We start from the raw sequence: 17,490 nt of genomic DNA on the forward strand, positions 1-17,490 counted from the left end.
GAACAATACACAAGCTAAGAGAGAAATGAAACCTCTTTTAATAGAGTTGTGCAATTGCACAGTCTCACACCCAACACTATTCAGAACTGAATAAACCAACAAAAGGCAACTAAGGAGCATCCTCAACAACAATGGAGAGCAAGACTCAAGTCTGAAGCACTTGCAACAATCTTCGAACAGAATTGCTGAGTAGATGATCTCATCAAAGCAGTCAGTTTTCAAACAATGCTCTCCTCTGTACCATTTTAAGGAATGACAAAATGCAGTTAGGTGAAGGAAGACGACATACTTCAATTAGAGGATTTGAAGACTTACAACTGCAGAACTAGCTTCACCTGTTGCCAAATTGTCACAATTGTTAAATGACACTGCTCTATGACACTGTAGTTAAACCTACAAAGTGGAAAATTATCCAGTTACATTTTGTTCACAGAACCCAGGACAGATTCAATGTGACTAACCACCATCTCTTTAGCGAAGTGATTGAAGGTGTAATTAACAGAGCTAACCTGACACTTTTATTCCACCCTCTTCACGGATGCTCAGTTTTATTGATCTGTCAAATCTCCATCTCCCCACAGTCTTGATCCAGAGCAGGGATGAGATGGACCGTCCACTGAAGACAGCAGACAACTGAAGATAGCAACAAAGAGCCTAGATAAAACTGAAGTTGATAGAATGAAGGAAAATCCTTTCTACAGACTGGAGTCATTCATAATGAAAGACAGGGGAGATCAAACACCTCTGCTCCAGGAGTGTTGCAAGAACTTCAGAAAAGCATCTCCTGGTCATGCCATTTAAATCATCACGAAAAGGTGAAGGAATTCCCACAGATGATTACACAATGCTCAATCCCATTCACAGCTTCTTAAACTATGAAGAAATTTACGCCGACATCTGGCAAAACATGGATTACATTCAGGCTTGAGGTGATAACGATAAGACGAAGCGACACAACCCAATCCTCACAGAGGGTTCAGCAGTGGAGAGAGTGTGCAATTTCAAGTTCCTGGGTCTCAAGATCTGAGGATCTAACCTGGTCCCAAGATATTGATGCAGCTGTAAAGAAGGCAAGACAGCAGCTACATTTCATTTGAAGTTTAAGGAGATATCTGGTTTGTCACCCAAAACACTCGGAAATTTATACAAATGTACCAAACAGAGCATTCAGACAGGCTGTATCGCTGTCTGGTACGGGAAGGGGAGACAGCCGCACATGTTTGAAGTAAGCTACAGGAAGTTGTAAAATTAATTAGCTGCATCATGGGTACTCGCCTCCGTAGTATCCAAGACATCTTCGAGGAGTGGTGCCTCAGAAAGGCACTGTCCATCATTAAGGACCCCCATCACCCAGGGTGTGCACTCTTCTCATTGTTACTACCAGGAAGGAGGTACAGAAGCCTGAAGGCACACAGAGTGATTCAGGAACAGCTTCTTCCCCTCTGCCATACGATTTTTTTTAAGGAATGACACAAAACAGGACACGTAATGCAATACATTTTCCTCCATTTTGCTTTTATATCTTACCCCTAAACAAAATTCCCCTCACTCTCCCTGCCCGAACATACCATGGCAGCTAATATATTTACAATACAACACTTCACAAATACAAGTATGGACATTTCACAGCCATAGCCCTACATTCCTTCAAGACGAAGGCCCACAGACATCCACAACACATCAGATGATCCAGAACATACTCATATTACAATTCATTAACCACCCTGTGAGGTAAACCATATGTGTGTTAAAAAGGGGGCAAATTCCCAAGTACAATCAAATGCCCTCAACTAGTAGGTAGTTTCTTAAGACTCCCAAAATATTACAAGAAAGGTCCCCATTTCGAATAGAACTTTTTCACAGACCCCCTCAGAGTAAATTTAATCTTTTCTAGTTTCAGAAGAAACATTATGTCCTCTAACCAAGCAGCAGCAGATGGGGGGGAGTGGCAGATTTCCAGACCAGCGAGGTTCTCCTACGGGCCAAAAGCGATCTAAATGCAATGATATCCGACTGGTTTGCGTTTAAACCCAAAGCATCATCTGCCACACCAAATGCAGTTACAAACAGGCAAGGTCTCATTATCACCCCCAAAACCTCACTGATAATTTTAAAAACCAGTGCCCAATAGCCATCAAGCTGAGGGCAAGACCAAAATGCATGCATGAAACCAGCCAGAGAGAAGGAACTCCTGTCACAGCCAGCGTCTGTCCCGGGATATATGTCAGCAAGCCTTACTAAATGTACACTGTGTAAAACTTTAAATTGTATGAGCCCCAGTCTAGCACATGATGATGAGGAATGAATCCTATTCAATGCTTTTGCCCAATATTCCTCAGCCAGATCCATACGAAGGTCATCCTCCCACCTAGTCCCAGTTTTGTTCAGATCTTGAACTCCCAAAGACATCAGCTGAGAGTATAGTACAGAGATTAGCCCTTTATCATTAAAGCTAAGAGTGAGTTTTCCCACAACATAGCAGGTGGTATATCAGGAAAAGAGGGAAATTTTTCCTTGACTAAGTGGTGACTCTACAGGTATTTAGAAAAATGATTATGCAGAAGGCCATATTTACTGCACAGGTCATCAAAACTGTCAAATATATTATCAAAGCACAAATCCTTAATGCGCATAAGACCGTTCAAACACCTTTGTCTAAAAACTGTATCGCGTGCAGAGAGGAGAAATAGATGGTTTCTACAAATGGGAACCAAAACTGAAGCTGATGTGAGCTTATAGTGGCAGCGAAATTGATTAAAAATTTTGAGGGTGGAGAGCACAACTGGGTTAGATGTGAATTGACAGGATTTCAATGGCAAGGAAGAATACTCTAAAGCTGGGAGAGACAAGGAGTGGCAAGACCGGTGGAGCCAAAATAATACCTTTTGAATGTTCGATGCCCAGTAATAATGAATAAAGCTAGGAAGGCCCACTCCACCTACGTCACAAACTCTTTGGAGAATGTGCTTATTAACCCTTGGGACCTTATTTTCCCAAATAAAGGAGGTTATAGCTTGGTCAACTGACTTGGAAAAATAACTTGGATAAGAAAACTGACAAGCCCTGGAACAAATAAAGAAATCTGGGAAGTATAGTCATTTTCACTGATTGAATTCTCCCAGCTATAGTAAGGGGTAAACTGCGCCATCTCTCAAAATCAGCCTTCATTTGGCTAACCCGAGGCCTGTAGTTAGCTTCAAACAGAGATGTAAAAGAAAGAGTAATGAGAGTTCCAAGGTATACAAAACAATCTTGAGATAAAGGAAAAGGCAAAGATTCCTGTCGGATCTGTAGGGTCAAGTTATTAAAAAGCATTTGCTTTTTTGAAGGTTCAGTTCATAGCCAGAGAAGGCTCCAAATTGACCTAATGATGACACAATAGCAGGACTGCTACCTACAGGGTTGCTAACATAAAGTAAGAGGTTGTCAGCATATAGGGATACACAGTGTTCCATGTCCCCTCTCCTAACGCCTTGAAATAATGTAGTTGAATTAAGTGCAATAGAAAAAGGCTCAAATGCAATTGCAAAAAGAGGGAACAATGGGCAGCCTTGGTGAGTGCCACGGGTTAATGGGAAATAGTCAGATCGATAATAATTTGTCTGTATAAATGGGAAATAGTCAGATGCAATACGATTTCTAAATGGACATTGAACCCACAAATACTACCCCTGTTATTTCTATTTTTGTTTTATTCATTTTACATAGAAACATAGAAAACCTACAGCACAATACAGGCCCTTCGGCCCACAAAGTTGTGCCAAACATGCCCCTACCTTAGAAATTACAAGGCTTACCCATAGCCCTCTATTTTGCTAAGCTCCATATACCTATCCAAAAGTCTTTTAAAAGACCCAATTGTATCTGCGTCCATTGCCGGCAGCCCATTCCACGCACTCACCACTCTCTGAGTTAAAAAAAAGTTACCCCTAACATCTCCTCTGTAGCTGCTCCCCAGCACCTTAAACCTGTGTCCTCTTGTGGCAACCATTTCAGCCCTGGGAAAAAAGCCTCTGACTATCCACACAATCAATGCCTCTCATCATCTTATACACCTCTATCAGGTCACCTCTCATCCTCTGCCGCTCCAAGAAGAAAAGGCCGAGTTCACTCAACCTATTCTCATAAGGCGTGCTCCCCAATCCAGGCAACATCCTTGTAGATCTCCTCTGCACCCTTTCTATGGCTTCCCCATCCTTCCTGTAGTGAGGCAACCAGAACTGAGCAAAGTACTCAGTTAACTATTTAATACACACACAAACACACACAGTGTAATTCAGTTTTTTTCTATATTTATCACGAATTGCACTGTACTGCCACAGCAAGTTAACAAATTTCATGACATATGCTAGTGATATTAAACCTGATTCTGATGAGCAGGAAATATTTGTTTCTAAGTTCCAAGTGATGATCACCTCCAGCAAGATGTCTAACCATCTTTACTGAACGTTCAATCATCCTCGTAAAACCCCATAAGACCACAAGACATAAGAACAGAATTAGGCCATTTGGTTCATCAAGTCTGTTCTGCTATTTCATCATGGCTGATCCAAATTTTCTTCCAGACCCAATCTCCTGCCTTTTCGCTGTATCTCTTCATGCCCTGACCAATCAAGAATTTATCAGTCTCTGCCTTAAATATGCATGAAGATTTGGCCTCCACAGCTACCTGCTGCAAATAATTCCACAGATTCACCACTCTCTGGCTAAAGAAATTCCACCTCATCTCCATTCTAAAAGGAAGCTCCACTATTCTGAGGCTGTGTTCTCTGGTCTTAAGACTCCCCCACCATAGTAAATATTCTCTCCATATCTACTCTATCAAGGCCTTTCACTATTCAATAGGTTTCAATGAGGTCACCCGCATTCTTCTAAATTCTAGGCCCAGAATCATCAGACACTCTTTATGTAACAAGTCATTCAATCCTGAAATTACTTTCATGAATGTCCTTTGAAACTTCTCCATTGTCAGCACATCCTTTCTAAGGACTCAAACCTTCTCATAATAATCCAAGTGAGGCTTCACCAGTGGCTGAAAATTTCAACATTACATCCTTGCTTTTTTATTTTAGTCCTCTTGAAATGAATGCTAACTTTGTACTTGCCTTCCTCACCACAGACTTGACCTGCAAATTAACTTTTAAGGAATCCTGCACGAAGACTCCCAAGTCCCTTTGCACTCCGGTTTTGTTTTGTATTTTCTCTCCATTTTAAAAAAAGTGAACCCTTTCATTTGTTCTACCAAAGTGCATGAGCATACATTTCCTGACTCTGTGTTCCATCTGCCATTTCTCTGGCCATTCCCCTCATCTGTCCAAGTTCTTCTGTAACCTCTCTACTTCCTCAAAACTACCTGCCTCTCCAACCATCTTATATTGCATGTAAACTTTGAAACATCGCCATGAATTCCATCATCCAAACTACTGACATACAATTTTAAAAGAATTGGTCTCAATATAGAGCCATGTGGAACACCACTGGTCACAGGCAGCCAACCAGCTCCCTCTATTCCCAAACTTTGCACTGCTTTATCCACGCCAGAATCTTTCCTGTAGTACCATGTGCACATAGTTTGTTAAGCAGCCTCATGTGTGGCATTTCCTTCACAAGCATCCTACAGCTCATCACCAACTGGACATTCAAATGAACAAAGCACATTGTGACAGCCACTCAGAGGCTAGAATCCTGTGCTGAGTAGCTTACCTTTGGGCATCATAAAGCTCTTCTAGGTCAGTTGTTATCCCAAGTCCTGTGGGATACGCTGACAAGGACTACAACAGTCCAACACAGCTAATATTGCCAATATTTACCAACTCAGGCCGCATCCTCAAACTGAATTTCAAAATCTCTTACCAGATCTATGAACAATTTCAGTCCTCCTACTCCTGTACTGAAGTTTCACATGTTGCAAGAAAAACATCCAGAACCCAAACACCATCTCATACTTCATTCAGAAAACTTTACTTGTTCAGCAAGTTTTTCATAGCCAGTGTTGCCACACGCACAACTTTTATAACCATCGGTGAAGAATGAATTTGTCATTAGCTAGAATTCCTGCGCATGTAATAGATACATCTATCGCTATAAAACGAGATGCATGTACACTGGCTGTACATCATCAAGGATCATCAATAATATTGCCTCTACATCCAACATAATAATCAATTGAGATATTATGCACCCAAGGCTTTTCTGACCTGTCCATCTCCTTGACAGTAAGTAATTGAAATAGCTTGACAAGAAAACGATAACCAGCAAAACTGTGTGAAAAGGACTATCAGGATGAATTTCATACTGTTTTAGTAACATGCTGGTACAGATATGTAAATGTAAAATGGCTCCTTACTGGGCTGCGAATTGCAATGTTCCCTTGATGATAACAGTTTAAATAAATACACAATTTTAAACTGCAGCATATTTATTTTTCTCCATTTCCATTATGCATGAACAGTGACAGTTTATAAAGCGATTAATACTTCAGACTAACACTGCATTCCCAGTGCTGCCTGGTAGTCCATTAACAGGGTGAAAATGCATTTCATATGTTGATCCATGATGTAAGGCAACTGGTGGCAAATTACCACTTGAAGCTTTCAGAGATTGAACATACAAGTCATGCGAGAGAAATTAAAATGTTTACAACATTTATTGGTTCTTAAAGATAAGTGAGACTGATGAAAATAAATGAGGAAGAATGATATAAAATATTTAGGGGGATAGTTCTGCACTGTGTGTTATTTGCTGTTTCTGTAAGCAGAAGGTGGTAGAAATAATAAGATAAATGCATCTTCCTGTTCTGGACAAAGACATGCTCAGTGCAGTTTACAGCATTCATTTCATGAACAAGGGGATTCCGGTACTGTGAATTTTGTTATTACAACTGTTTCTTCACATTGGTTTAGCACTTACATTTATTACCTTAGAGAACTGAAAATTAATCAGAAAGCCTAAAGCTACAGTTTCTCAGCAGTTTACAGCACAATGCAATGTCAAAAAGAATCACTCAAGAGAGAACACACAAATACTATGTTTATTAAAGATTGCAAGGTTTCATTCGATTTTAGTCAAGCTGACAAAGACAGTCAATGTGTGGGCAATTCTTTTAGTTTATCCAGGAGGTACAGTCCAAGTCAGCAATCTAGTGAATGCAATAATGGAAATTAATGAATCATTCTCCATTAAAAAGGATGAGTCAATGTTCACCATTGCCATCCTCCTTAATGAAAAATAATATGCCCGATTGAATTGGAAAAAAACTGCTTCAGAATGCCGAGGCTAGACATAACTAATGCATATGCAATATTCTGCAGAAACAGCAAAATCCCATTTATCAAGCTAGCCATTTACTACTAGACATGTGCAAGCATTTCACATCATGACCTGGAGCTCTTTGCAATGTACTACAGAAGATTCCTACATGCAATTTGCGAGATGTAATAAAACCACTCGTGTATTATTGCATCTTCCAGCTCTAGTTTTTAATATGTTAATGTAATGGGTATAATGTATAGCTGTCTTCAGGACAGAAAGTAAATGAAATGTATTTATTCCGAGTAGAAATATAACATGATTTCCCACAAAGACTAATACTGTTGTTCAAAGTGCATCTGGACAATTTACTCTTCTTTAAAATCACAATTTCCAAACCCGTAGAAGACACCAAACAGAAAACCACAATGAGAATGACCATAATTATCAGCCAGTTCAATGGTTGGGAAAATGTTGGAGTCTATTAGTAAGAATGAGGTTTTGGGTACTCCAGTGCCCATGATAAAAAACTTCAATTGTCGTCGATTAAAGCAATGAGGGAGACCGAAACATCGAGGCGAGAAGCGAAAGTTTGGAGACCGTATGGGTGTTCCAGCACTCTGCAGTTTCCAAGAACATTCCGTGAGACTGAGCCAGCGTGCGCAAATCTTGTAGCGGTCAGGCTGCGGGACGCGGTGCAAGCCGATGTCTGACTCCATAACATTGATTAAAGCCACAAGTGAGATTGAAGCATTGAAGCGAGTGCCAGCTGCCCGTCTTTTGATCGCTCTGAGCTGGAGCGCGGAGTGCCTGCCGCACTGGCCGGAGAGTGCTGCCCAGATTTTCCACATTTTGGATGGGGACTTGGACTATAGACTTTTCTTTCAGTTTTATAATTTTTTTTTAATTCTGTGTTTCTTGCCCGGTCTTTTTTTTTGTGCGGAGTAGGATAGAAGGAGAGATTTGGGGATTGATATGCCATGATCCGTTTTTGTTTGTTTTTTTGTGCAGGGAGTTGGGATTTGGGGTTGATGATCATGCTGCTTTTCTTTTCTTTCTTGATTTCATGGCTATCGGGAGAAGAATTTTAGTGTTGTATATTTCAATAATAAATGAACCTTTGAATGACAAAACAGGCCAAAGTCAGCATAGTTTCCTTAAAGGGAAATCTTGCCTGACAAATCTGTTGGAATTCTTTTAAGAAAATAACAAGCAGGATAGACAAAGGAGAGTCAATGGATGTCTTATACTTGGATTTTCAGAAGGCATTTGACAAGGTGATGCACACAGGGCTGCTTAACAACATAACAGCCCATAGTATGACAGGAAAGATTAATATGGATAGAAGATTCATTGACTGGCAGGAGGCAGAGTGAGAATAAAAGGGGCTTTTTCTGCTTGACTGCTGGTGACTAGTGGTGTTCTGCAGGGGCCAGTGTTGGTACCTCTGCTTTTCACATTACGAGGGGTAACTGATAAGTTTGTGGCCGAAGGTAGAAGGAGTCAATTTTAGAAAGCTAGCACATTCATTTTTCAAAATAGTCCCCTCCTACATTTACACACTTACTCCAGTGGTCATGGAGCATACGGATCTTGGACCTCCAGAAAGTGTCCACAGATGGGTGATTGATAAGTTTGTGGCTTAAGGTAGAAGGTGATGAGTTATACAGCTGTTGTTACATGCACATGCAGGTCAACTCTTTGAGTGATTATGCAGAAAGTTTGGTTAATGACTCATCTCCTTCTACCTTAGCCCACGAACTTATCAGTCACCCTGATGAGTTATTAACTTGGCTGAAATGATAACCGACCAATGTAGATAGGTTCTTCATCACAGAAAAAGAATCTAAAGCATGATCCATAAAGTGCTAAATGAAATTGGTACATTCACAGGTTTCATGTTGCAGAGGGCAGAGAAAAAAACAAGAGGATAGAAATGATGCTTAAATGAAGCAGAGAAAATCACTGAAGTTGTTGGGAGGAAATTGCTTAATAATTGCAGATTCTTCATGCTATTTCCTGCCTTCTGATATGTTTAAACTATATTTGCAGAAGCAACTACGTAATTTATACTGGTGGAGCATAGCTAACCTGGATGGATTGAAGAGCCAGAAAATGGAAGTGAGCTCTACACTTATTTGGAAATAATACGCAGTACCGCTGACTGAGAATTGCCTCAAGTCCTCCCAACTAACATTTGGCAAGCTGTGAGTGGAAATTAAGCTTCTGTCAGTATTTCCCAAAGTTTCAGCAGCCAATCAGGAAAGCTCGCAAGTAAATTCTAGCAGCTTTGCCGCTTTGCAAGCGAATAACACCTTCATTCCATAAACAACAAGTATCTAAAATTTTACAGTTCAGAAGGAGAAAACATTTTTAGTTACTTTTGCAACTTTAGGACTTTGGACAGAAAATAATGATAGAAACAGGCCTTGATATTCATGCATTGACTCACTGAATCTGAAAGCCCTTTATCAGAAGGATCCAATAAACATAAACACCTCTGAATGAATGCTATGCAATGCACTCTAAACGTGTTACCTGCCCACATATGATACAATCTTGACATAGATACAAATTCTGGCTCAGAAACCATTTGATTGATCCTATGCCACAGTTACATTTGAACTCAACATGTTCTCGACTCAATCACAGAAATGTACAGCGCTGAAACAGGCCATTCAGCCCATCTAGTCAGCACCAAATCACTTGAACTGCCTACTCTCATCGACCTGCTCAAGTTTATCTGAGGAAATCACATGTAAACTATTTTACTTTACACACAGACTAGCAGCTGTTGATACACGGACAGCCGCTAATGCTCTTCTATATTAGTAATGCTTAATTGCTTAGCAATGATTGGTTAAGGGGCTACTTGACTAACAGCGCCAAAGCTATACACCCAATGGACTTGAATGATTTAAGTGTAAGGTTCATTATTCTACTACACTTGGGATAATGTAAAATTAGGCAATTCTTGCTGGCAGGCATCATACAGAAAAACCACGACATTCCTTTGCAGCATAATAGAGTAGAAGCGAAATAATTTCAGTAGATTGGGACTCTCAGGCACAAAAATCTTCTAATAATCTTATGAGAATTAATGATAGGAATTTTGGGCAAATAAGACATAAAATATTCCTTAATTTGAGGAACATAATTTTTAAATTTCTTGGCTAGTCCACAGGACAGGACCAAATTCAATTTGAATGTTAATTTTAAAGTATAATGCCACGCTACACCATGAGAGTAAACAGTTGATGTTTCAGGTCAAGACCCTTCAGCAGACCTGAAGAAGGGACTTGGCCCAAAACGTCAACAGTTTACCCTTTTCCATAGATACTGCCTGACCTGCTGAGTTCCTCCAGCATTTTGTGTGTGTTGCTTGCACTTCCAGCATCTGCAGATTTTCTCATGTTTAGGATTCAAGTGAATTATACACTGACACACCTTCTATACACGGACAATTTGAAATTATACACTCCATCAGTAAAGCTAGAGCTTTTAAAACAAATAGTAGAGCTATTTTCAAACATGAACTTTGGACAAGTGCAGAACATTAAACATAAAGAAAGGTGCAATACAACTGGTAGAATATAAAACACAGCAGCAGGATACAATACAATCAATAGATAAGTATGAAAAATACAGCAATCCAGGATATCAACAAGCAAAGCAAATAGAGCACAGTGCAATAAAGGGGAAACATTCAACAGAATTTACTTAAGAAAATTAAGTCTTAAGAAAATCTGCCAACCAGAGCTCAATAGTAAAAATATATCAAAGCCAATACATACTCTCACTATACCAATACCAATGTATTCTTTTGGCATTATATCTAGGACCAAAATGAATCTGGAAAATTTACAAAGAAAAATAAGAACTTTTTAATAATAACAAATTTTAGAAAACACCATGTATACTTGAATGCCCTTAGGTTAACACTGTCTAGGACAGGAGGAGGAAGAGAATTAACACGACATAAAAAAAAATTACACAACAGTCAGATAAAACCAAGGATATATTTTCATCAACCTTCAGGATTCAGCACTCCACACAAGTAAATGCAATTCCGAAAAGTAAACACCACCAAACAAGAACAACTTACTTAATAGATATAGCCATTCCAAAAAGACATAACATATAAAAATCACTAAGTGAAAAACACCAGACTTATGCTGAATTAAAAGAGGAAATTGAAAGACTATGGAACATGAACAGGAAATACATTGTCCCAATAGTAATATGTACAGCTGGTATCATCCCTAAATCACTACACAATGACATTAAATAATTAGACCACACAGCAATATTTATGTACATCTCCAGAAAGCCACACTACTAAACACCACTAGAATAGTTCAAATGTTCCTAGCAATTGAAAAATGAGCGCACTTAGCTATGACCAAACCTCAGGTTTAAATACCTTGAACTGAGAATAATAAAATAATTAACTTATTTATAGAGCACTTTTCATACAAATGTAGTTCAAATTGTTTTACAATGGGATAAAGTGCAAACATGAAAATAAAAGACAAATTGATGTTAGTTAAAAGCACGGTTTTGAGCTGACATTTAATAGTTTAAACCCAGTCGGCTTTCTTTATAGGTTTAGATATTGAGTTCCACAATTTAGGAGCATAGTTCAAAGAAGGTGATTTTCTGAGGATGATTGTTTAAATATAAGAGACCAGTGGAAGAAGACCTGAGAGCTCTACAAGATTATAAAATCAGAATCAGAATCAGACTTTAATCGCCAAGTACCTGTGCACATACAAGGAATTTACTTCCGGCAGATGTTCTCTCTCTGCTCATAACAATAATAATGATAAATATAAATGAAAATATAGATTATACACACACAGGTAGTGCAATCCAAGTAATAGTTAGCCGACAGTTAACCGGCAGTTAACTGTTCAGCAAAGTGACCACAGTAGGGAAAAAACTTCTCCAGTGCCTATTAGTCTTAGTCTGGAGGGATCTGAAGCGTCTACCAGACGGAAGCAGTTCAAACAATCCGTGCGCAGGATGGAAGGAGTCCTTTATGATGTTCCCTGCCCTCTTCTTCAACCTAGAAGAGTACAGGTCCACAATAGAGGGCAGGGAGGCTCCAATGATGCGCTCAGCAGTCCTCACTGTGCGCTGTAGTCTGGTTCTATCCTGCTTGGTGGTGGCTCCAAACCACACAGTGATGGAGGTGCACAAGACAGACTCAATGACTGCAGTGTAGAACTGCAGCAGCAATTCCTGAGGCGGACCATATTTCCTCAAGAGCCGCAGGAAGTACATCCGCTGCTGGGCCTTCTTCAGGATGGAGCTGATGTTCTGCTCCCACTTCAGATCCTGAGAGATGGTGGTTCCCAGGAACCTGAAGTTCTCCACAGTGGACACAGGGCTGCTGAAAGTGATTCTGTGATGTGCACCAGTCCCAGACCACCGAGAGCTTTAAAAACAAGAGAAGTGTAAAATCCATTTTAAAAGATGCAGGAAGCCGATGCACAGCAGTTAGGACTGGAGTGGTATTCAAAGTTCCAGATCACTATCTCACCATCCGTTACTGTTCTACAGATTTGTTAAGTATGCCCGCAGAAAAAGAATCTCAAGGTTGTACATTATGAGATGTATATACTTTGATATACCTATACATCACCATATACAATCCTGAGATTCATTTGCTTGCAGGCATACACAATAAATCCAATAACCATAATAAAGTCAAAGAAAGTCTGCATCGACAGGCTGAACAACCAGTCGACAAAGACAGTGAACTGTGCAAATCAAGGAACAAAAAAGGAATAGTAATAATAATTGAATAAGCAATAAACATCAAGATCATGTGATGAAGAGTGCTTGAAAGTGAGTCCATTGATTGTGGGAGAGTTCAAATGATGGGGCAAATGAATCCCTTCAGGTTGAAGAGCCTGATGGTTGAGGAGTAATTACTGTTCATGAACCTAGTGGTATGGGTCCTGAGACTCCTTTACCTTCTTCCTGATGGCAGCAGCAAGAAGAGCAGGACTTGGGTGGTGGAAGTTGCTCTCCTGTGCAGATGCATGCAATGGTAGGAGGGCTTTACCCACGATGGACTGGGCCAAATCCACTATGATTTGTAGGATTTTCCATTTAACGGCATTGGTGTTTCTATACCAGGCTGTAATGCAGCAAGTCAATATACTTCCCACCACACATCAATAAAGTTTGTCAAAGTTTTAGATGCCATGCTGGATCTTCACCAAAAGTTCTAAGAAAGTCGAACTTTCATCGTAATTGCACTTACATGCTGAGCCCAGGACAGGTCACCTGAAATAACACCAAGGAATTTAAAGTTGCTGACCCTCTCCACCTCTGATCCCTCAATGACCTCATGGACCTCTGGTTTCCTCCTCCTGAAGACCATAAGCAGCTCCTTGGTCTTGTATACATTGAATAAGAGGTTGTGTTTGTGGCACCGCTCAGCCAGATTCTCAACCACCCTCCTACAATTCATTACCACCTTTGATTCAGCCTATGACAGTGGTGACATAAGCAAACTTCAATATTGCATCGGAGCTATGCTGAGCAGCACAGTCATAAGTGTAAAGCAAGTAAAGCAGGGGGCTAAGCACACAGCCTTGTAGTACAACTATGCTGATGAAGATTTGTGGAAGAGATGCTGTTGCTGATCCAAACAGACTCGAGTCTACAAATGAGGAAATCAATCCAAATCCACAGAGGTACTGAGGTCAAGGTCTTGAACCTTACTGATTAGTTTTAAGGAGATGATGGTATTGAATATTGAGCTGTATTCAATAAAGAGCATCGTGTTGTTTGCATTGTTGCTGCCCAGACTTTTCAGGGTAGAGTGAAGAGCCAATGAAATGGCATTTGAGGCAGACCTGTTGTGCCAGTAGATAAATTGGAGTGGATCCAAGTTACTTCTCAGGCAGAAGTCGATATGTTTCACCACCAAACTCTCAAAGCACTTCATCACTGTGGATGTGAGTGCTACAGGATGATAGTTATTGAGGCAGGTTACCATGTTCTTCTTAGGCACCAGCATAATTGAAATCTGCCTGAAGCATGTGGGTACCTCAGACTGCAGACGTCAGAGGTTAATGACCTCAGTGAACACTCCAGCCAGTTGATCAGCACGGGTGTTTGGAAACCACCTTGTGGAGAATATTTGTGTATTAATTTGTTTGGACCTTTAACTGCATCCTTACAAATTGGATGTTATTCTTTAATGTCAACTTTAATTAGTCTCCCAAGATACCGACATGTTGTAAAGCTATCTTGGTTCTTTCAAAGTCAGCTTTGAAAGGGCAGGTAACATGTCTGGGCTGGATTCTTTCTGTGAGTTCATCCTCTTGAAGGATGCTTTTACATTGGCCCCATAGACTGAAATCACAGGGTCATATGCTCTCTCGTCCTGGTTTTAGCTAAGAATCTAGCAGCAGAGCTCTGAATGAGTTTAAATCTGTCAATGGATTGTTTTGGAAGACCAGTAAAAAGTGCATTGCATTAATCTAGTCTATTCGATATAAAGGCAAGAATTAGTTTTTGAGTATCATTACGTGACAGAAACAGACATAGAACATAGAAATTTACAGCACATTACAGGCCCTTCAGCCCACAATGTTGTGCCAACCATGTAACCTACTCTAGAGACTGCCTAGAATTTCCCTAGCACATAACCCTCTATTTTTCTAAGCTCCCTATACCTATCTAAGATGCTCTTAAAAGATCCTATTGTACTCACCTCCACCACCACTGCTGGCAGTGGATTCCACACACCCACCACTCTGTGTGTGAAAAACTCACCCCTGACATCCCCTCGATATCCATTTCCAAGCACCTTAAAACTATACCCCCTCATGATAACCATTTCAGCCCTGGGAAAAAAACCCTGGCTATCCACATGATCAATGCCTCTCATCATCTTAATACACCTAACTTCGCAATATTTCTTAAGTGTAGGATGCCACTCTGGTTAATTTTCTTCTGTGGGATCTAAAACTTAAACCTGAATCAAGGCTAACACCCAGGATTGTTACTTCTGATCTTACAAGGGGAACCAAGTTCCCAAGTTTATCACGAGTTTTATCTCTTTTGGCTTTGAGATCAACTAAATGTATTTTAGTTTTATCTTGATTTAGTTTTGGAAATTCTTGCTCATCTATCTGTTCACTGCAGCCATACTAGATGTCAGAGAAGATAAAGTGTTATCATCATCAGGCTCAATCATGTGTCATCCACGTAACTGAAAATAGAGTTTATGTTCTCTAATGATGTCTCCTATGAGAAGAATGAAAAAGGAGAAGAGTAGGGAAATAAGACAGCTTCCCTGAGCAACTGCAAAAGGTACATTTTACCTCTTACAAAAATAGTCTCCAAAACAGATGCAAAATTTTCTCTCCAAGACACATGAACAAAATCAATGAAGGCTGCTACCAGAGAGGCCAATCCAGTTCTCAAGGTGACTTAGGAGAACGTTGTAGGCAATTGTGTCAAAGGCAGCACTTAGATCTAGAAGAATTAGAACGGAGACCTAATCAGTGCTCAGCCCAAGGTTGCGATTATTTTTTTTTGTTAAGTGCCAAAACTATGGATGCATCTTCCCAAGAGCACTGAGAACTTCAAGCTTGAGATTACACCATGGAATCCTTTGTATCTATGCATCCATGCATCAGAGTTATATGTTCTTTATGTAGCACGACTCATACAAAAAAATACACCTTCCTTCATTTACCTACTCCCCTTTGCACCTCCTCACCTGAAGCTATCCCCTTTCACTCTTCCAATCCTGCGTTAGCTGACTTGTCAGTTGTTACTTCTTGAACTGGCTGTTCCTGTTTGGTCAAGACGTTCATCCACAAGATGCTGCTTTCGGGTCTCCTGTGTTCTAATTAGGCTGCTTGGTCATCATGAGAGGCCACTGCACAAAGAGGTAAAAAAGAACATGTTAGGATGATGAAAAATAGTGTTACTCTGATGCAGGGTGAGGAAAGAAGAAAGCAGATTTTGCATTCAATGCACAGTTAAAAACAACTGCAATCTTCATAACATGTTTCAGTTAGGTAATTTTCCTAACAAAATGAACAGCATCAATATGTATAAGAAAATTTGTGCAGTCCATTTTAAGTAAACAAACTGATTACTACATGCAAGGGGAATTTGCTCTGAACAGTGCATCTCAGCGATGTACAGCTATTTAACCACAGCTCACCACGAATTGGGGATTTAGGGCTGGAGAGAAATGGCACACAAGAGGAACTGAAACCCTGGACAAATCAATCATAATCATATTGAATAGCAGAAGCTGGAAGGGTTAGATGTCATAACACATTTTCTTGTGTTCTTATGAAATGATAACATGATCCAAAAGAGGGTGGAACAACTGAATAACATCACAAATCCCAAAAAGCTAACTTTGAAAGAACCAAGATAGCTTTACAACATGTTGGTATCTTGGGAGACTAATTAAAGTTGACATTAAAGAATAACATCCAATTTGTAAGGATGCAGTTAAAGGTCCAAACAAATTAATACACAAATATTCTCCACAAGGTGGTCACAAAAGAAAAAGAAATCCAGGCCTAAAGAAGGAATGAGAAGTTGCTGTTGTCTGTGTCAGCCTCACAATTTATCACACTGGGTCATGATCCCGAAGGCTCAGAATCCCATATATCCCAGCCAAAATTTCAAATCCAAGTCCAGAGAATATTAAACATAAACAAATGCACACCATTCTATCAATCTTAACAAATGGAACAAGAGCATATAGGGGTCTCTATGACGCAAATGAAAACTGTGCCCTTCATTCAGTGTAGGGTCTCCAAATGAAAACAAGTGTCAACTGCAGTTGATGATAGCTCCCCAAACAAGGGGTCAGTTGTGAGATCATATTTCCTTCAAGGTGGGGAGCCGTAATATAAAGGAACGTTAATAAAGAGTAGTTAATAGTGTAACAGTTATTTGAAAACAATCCAAAGCTTCTCAGAGACTAAGCACTGAAACTGTATGGCACACTATCCACAATACTGAATTTGTAAAATCAAAGAATGTACGTTCAATCCTTTATTAAGAAACTAGCTAAACGAACAATCTTGAAACAAGTGAACACCAAATTGGATTAAAACTGGCGATACTATGAGATAAACAGTATTAGTATATTTAAAGTGTTCTTAAATATTAACAGTATTTAAGCAGTCAACAAAAAAAAAGCAATCCTCCCATTACCTGGCTATACCCAAACTAAACTGAACC

The 17,490-nt window shown here is 39.8% G+C and overlaps 1 protein-coding gene across 5 annotated transcripts in view; it reads right to left on the reverse strand.

Annotated features, from left to right (window-relative positions):
* Positions 1-17,490, reverse strand: part of LOC132387457 (1-phosphatidylinositol 4,5-bisphosphate phosphodiesterase beta-4-like) — a 536,307-nt gene that overhangs the window by 448,816 nt on the left and 70,001 nt on the right. For 3 of the 5 annotated variants that reach the window (XM_059959814.1, XM_059959818.1, XM_059959816.1), the window contains exon 3: positions 15,998-16,159. The exons of the other annotated variants lie outside the window; for them this stretch is intronic. The gene's annotated coding sequence lies outside the window, so the exon portion shown is untranslated. The remainder of the gene's footprint in view (positions 1-15,997; positions 16,160-17,490) is intronic. 5 annotated transcript variants of the gene reach the window in all.

This window comes from Hypanus sabinus, unplaced genomic scaffold (genome assembly GCF_030144855.1).
Source record: "Hypanus sabinus isolate sHypSab1 unplaced genomic scaffold, sHypSab1.hap1 scaffold_188, whole genome shotgun sequence".
Lineage (NCBI taxonomy): Eukaryota > Metazoa > Chordata > Chondrichthyes > Myliobatiformes > Dasyatidae > Hypanus > Hypanus sabinus.